The sequence below is a fragment of the Marmota flaviventris genome, chromosome 1, assembly GCF_047511675.1.
Source record: "Marmota flaviventris isolate mMarFla1 chromosome 1, mMarFla1.hap1, whole genome shotgun sequence".
In the NCBI taxonomy this organism is placed as follows: Eukaryota; Metazoa; Chordata; class Mammalia; order Rodentia; family Sciuridae; genus Marmota; species Marmota flaviventris.
The window spans coordinates 208429304-208434609 of NC_092498.1; the positions used below are offsets into that span (position 1 = coordinate 208429304).

The 5306-nt window shown below is 44.2% G+C and overlaps 1 pseudogene; it reads left to right on the top strand.

The window, feature by feature from the left end:
* The first annotated feature begins 623 nt into the window (after window positions 1-623).
* Window positions 624-3714, top strand: LOC114082007 (zinc finger protein 333-like; annotated as a pseudogene).
* The last annotated feature ends 1592 nt before the right edge of the window (window positions 3715-5306 follow it).

The following is a 5306-nucleotide window of genomic DNA, read 5'->3' on the forward strand; positions in this document are numbered from 1 at the left end:
CCTCTTGTTTTTCCTGTGCCTCTACCAGGTCTCCTTGACCAGTTGGTTTTGATCTGGTGGCTGAGGAGTCCTCTTCCTCACTTCTCTCATGTGGCATCTCTTCTTTGTTATTCTTCAGGTTTGGATTTTAATTTTTTTAACAAAGCCCACAGGTGTACTCTGGCCCTGGTTCTGGACTTCAGCCAACCAGCAGAGGTCTCCCCAGCTGTTCTCCACAAACCCATGCACATGTCATGACCCTCCTGTCCTTTGCTCCCTTCGCATTGCTGGGGGCATTGTGTTATAACACATTTTTCTCTCTGTTGTCAGTCTATGACCTGATAAAACCAGATATAGGTGAGCAGAAACTTCATCTGCTTTGTTCACCTTTGTATTTTCCCAAAGGTAAAGAAGTGTATCTGCAATTACTAGAGAAAAATATAAGAAAGTAGTAAGTTAGGAAATTCAAAAAATGCAAGGAGAATGCAACCACAGCCCATAGAATTGCTTCCAAGCAACTGGGTTCAACAAATTGAACAGAGGTCTTGGAGATCCAGAGGCAGACAGACCGGCCAGGAAGTTCTCATGATGCTTGCAGTGGCCTCCCCATGGAGGTGAATATTTGTCCTCTGCTTTGTCTCTCCATGATTAAAAGCTTCCAGGATTCTCAAGTATGTTTCTGAGCCTGGCCCTAGTTTTGGGACCAAGGATCCCCCTGTCCTTTATGTCCCAGTGAAGAGGCTTGGATTCTGTTCATTAGTGTCCCTCAGGATTCAGGCATGAATTTCTAGAACCTCAAGGACTTTGGGATGTCAGTCTACATCTGGGTCACAGCAGGGCATGGTCATCTCACACTGGGCATCTTCTTTCCCACAAGCATGAGATGAACTAGTCAAACCCAGTATGTTGTCCCCCTGGGAGCAAAGAGAGGAGCTGTGGAGCTGTGAGAGAGGAGTCTTCCCAGAGACCTGTTTAGGTGAGTTCAGGCAGACCTGGTGAGCACTAGCTCTAGGAGGCAAAAGGGGCGTAAGAGTTGGAAATTTTCAACAGGGGACTTTCTCAGTGCCTTGAATGAGAGGGATGTTAGGTTGAGCTCCTTTGGAAAATCAACCTTTCCTTTTTATCTTTAATACTTTCCTCTGATTTGGTAGAAATATTTGTCCCTCCTCCTCTTCATATTTACTTTTTTTATGCATGTATTTTATCTGTACCTCCCCACTGTACATTCTTGCTAATATTTCCTTCAATGTCAGTCCCAGTCTTCATGGAATCTTTTCTCAGCAAATTGTCTATGATTCTTATCCCTTGTTCTGTGAGTATATAACTATGCACATAGTCAAATGACTTCAGTAAACTTTCTTGGCTCTCTGATACATTCTTCATCTTTGCAATAGTCTTCCTATGTTTGGGATCAGTATTGAAAAAAAAAAACATAACTAGCCTTGTTATGCTTTTTGGTCATCTGGATACCAGAGCTTCTTTCTCTGTGCCTTTAATTCTTTTATTAATTCATTTCAGAACCTCAACTTCAACCCCAAGAATCAATTCCTAGCCAAAATATTTCTGCGGGGATTTTTTTCCATTGAAACAAAACAGATAAGATTCACAAGGTGTTACTCTTAGATCTCTATAGTAGGACAAGTCTGTGGTTGCCATAGGGTAGAAAAGCTGCCTAAGAGCTCAGAGAGAGATTGGTGGCAAAGGGTACTTTCCCAGGAGGAAGCAGTTTTTTTTTTTTTTAAAGTCAGTGAATGTCATAAGTTGGAGAAAACATTAAATGTAGATTAAGACTTGTGTCTTGGTGCCAGGATGTAAAGGATAGCACATGGACTTAGCATTGGAGAGACCCTGGGTTCCATCCCCAGCACTGGAAAGAAACCCTTATATCTTCACAGAGTGTCCTTCAGTAATCATTTTCACAGATTGAATGCAGGTATTGGGTGTTCAAAACTTAATTTTGCTTAAACAATTCAGAAAACCTCTGATCTAAGAAGCCCCAGGAAAGTAATGGGGGAAAAGAGCACTGGGGGATAGTTTCCACCCTGTGCCTCTCGAGGGAACTCTGAGTAGATGTAGGACTTTCTCCTGAATTCAGCTTACATGGGGAAGACGATCTCTGAGTTTGATAAATCCTTTGTCTTCACATTTTCCTTAACCGACAGGAGAAACCACAGCCTGGAGATCTCTATGAATATAAGGAGCCAGGGAAACCCTTTAATATTATAGACCACTTTTTCAGTACCAGACAATTCCTTCTGGAGAGAACGCCCCCTCACCCCGCCATGAATGTCCAGAGAGCAGGAAGTCCTTCTTCCAGAACACTCACCTAATCACACCTGAAAAAATCCGCAGCATGGATAAGACTTATGCATGTGACCAGTGTGAAAAGTCCTTCTGCTACAGCTCTGACCTTCTCAGGCACGAGGAGGCTCATACTGCAGAGAAATTCTTCCAGTGCCAAGAATGTGGACAGGCCTTCAAGTATTCCTCGAATCTGTGGAGACACCTGAGAATTCACACTGGAGAGAAGCCCTTTGAATGCAGTCAGTGCGGGAAAACCTTCACCAGGAACTTCAACCTGATTCTGCACCAGAGAAAGCACACAGGAGAGAAGCCCTTTGCATGCAAGGACTTTGGGAAAGCCTTCAACCAGCCCTCATCTCTCTGGAGCCACGTGAGAACTCACACTTGAGAGAAGCCCTTCATGTGGAGCCAGGGTGTGAAAGCCTTCAGGGAACGCTCCTCATTGAAGACACACCTGCGGACCCACACCAGAGAGAAACCCTATGAGTGCACCCAGTGTGGGATGTCCTTCTGGACCAGCACACACCTAAATGTGGACAAGAGAATCCATACGGGGGAGAAGCTGTATGAGTGTGCGACCTGAGTCAGGTCTTCAATAGTCTGTCCACCTTTAAGAGTCACATGCGGACTTACACTGGAGAGAAGCCCTACCAGTGCCAGGAGTGTGGATGAGCCTTAAGTGAGCCCTCGTCCCTCAGGAAACATGCGAGGACTTACAGTGCCAAGAAGCCCTATGTGTGCCAAGAGTCTGGGTGAGCCTTCTGCCAGTCTTCACACCTCATTGTGCATGTAAGGACCCACACCTCGGGGAGACCCTACTAATGCAATCAGTGTGAGAAAGCCTTCAGGCACAGCTCCTCACTTGCCGTGCACAAAAGGACCCACAGTGGCAGAGAGAACATCAGGAAAGGTGGCTTGCCTTTGTCAGCGTCTCACTCCTACAGTGGCCCCTCGTCAGTTAGCAGTGGGTTTGTAGAAGTGTAGACATTTGGGTTGTTAGAATACTTGTTAGTATGTGTCTCATATTTTCACGTCCAGAAGGTGAAACCAGCCCTGGCCTATTTATTTCTCGTTACATGAAAAGAATGCTTTCTTACTAACATAAGACATTGTTTTTGAGGAAAGAATAGGAGAGAATGGGGGTGTGTTTGTTTATTTTACCACAAATCCCTAACTGATGCATTCAGCATGTCCATTTATATAAACACTTCATGGGTGGTTGAAATCAATGTATTAATTTCTACATTTGCCCAGGAATCAAGCATATTATTTGTGTAAACACACACTTATAACTATTGATTTCATTTTCTGAGAGAGGTATATTATACTCCCCACCATGGTGATAGAGTGTGGAATAATTCCATCAGTTTTTAAGTGCATGTGTATATTTTGAAGCAAAGGAATTAAAGAAAGCTGTTCACATTTTGTGCATTTCCTGTGAACCATTACTTTTATAAACTGGCCATTTTCCCCTAAGGGTGGCCGTACAGGCCTGCACCCTGCGACAGCCACTTGCCCTTAAGCTTGCTATTAATAGACTTCAGCCTCTGCTGGAGGCGATGCATCTCTTAGTCTGCTCAGCAATGCCTTGAGGTGGGTCCTGTGTTCACCCCTATCACACGTGGAAGCTGGGGCTCAGCAAGTTGAGGGGAGTACTTGAGGCCATCGGGTGAGGGACAGGGGGTGACTTTCTCATGGTGCTCTGACTCAGCATGGTGTCCATTTGTGTGTCTTCTCACTGTGTTCTTTTATGTTTTATAATACTGTTATTTGAGGGATGATTTACACCAAAATTCATAAGTCTTAGTGTGAACCTTGATGAGTTTTATGTGTGTCTACACTGACTACTACCCCATCAAAAGTAAATACTTTATCACTGCAGAAGTCTCCCTTGGACACCACCCCAGTGCGTAAGCCCTATCCCCAGAGGTCACCACTGCTCTGACTTGTACCACCACAAGTTTTCACTTCCTGTTCATGGAAATTGAAGCATACAGAGCCCTCTTCAGTTGTTTTTTCCACTGTATGTATCCTATATTCACGTGGCACCCCTCAATACCATGTCAGTGAGGTTGATCCATGTGGCGTAGTAACAGTGGCTGGTGTTGCCTTTTAGGGGCTTGAGCTCTTCTGTCAACAGCGCTTCTCCTGGGCCTGTGCAGCTGTGAACTGCCTCAGCGTCTCTGCCTCCATATCGTGTCCACCCCCTTGGTTGCCCCGACCACTGATGAGACTGTTTCTGCTCCATTCTGCATGTGGATGTGTTTATCTTTTCAGGAATGTTTTCCCAAACTAGCAGCACAAATCTGATTTATCTGAACCCTCCCTAATCTCTCTCTTCCCCCTTCAAGGCTGATGATACCAAGATAAGCATAACTAAGACATTTTCAGGATTTATAGGAGCTCCATGATCAACAGGTGGCCAGTGTGGGGCCATTGGAGAGATGTCTAGATGTCTGGTCACCTGTCATTTCCTAACCTAACTCCCCTTCTTTCCCCCTTGCCTGAAGATTGAAAGGAGCGCAAGCGTCTGCTGAGTTAAGGCAGTCTTTCAGGCTGCTAGCCCACCATCAGCTCAGTTTTGTTGACTTAGCAAATAAATGATTTTTCCTCACCCCAACAACTGTCCTTGATTCATTGGACCCTTTTCAAGCAGGGGAGTAAACAGACTTGGGTTTGGTGGGAGATGTAAGATTTCCATGTTTTATATCCTTTTCACTGATTACTGTAACAATATAATTAAAGAGTTCCAAAGAAATAATGGTAACATTGTATTTATGCTAACCTCCCTGTGTATTTCCTAACCTCTTTCTTACCCAGTGCTTTGTGATGTTGTGGTGAACAAAAGCCTGTTGATCCTTGAGACAACATTGGATATTTCCTATTGCAAAAGTGATCTATCCCATTGCCTAAAGGCTTAAAAAATGTCAAAAGCAAAAATTCATTCTAAAACTCATGACCCAGAGATAAACATTCCACACATGGAAAAATATGCATCTGCATTTTATTTAGAAAATTGGGAG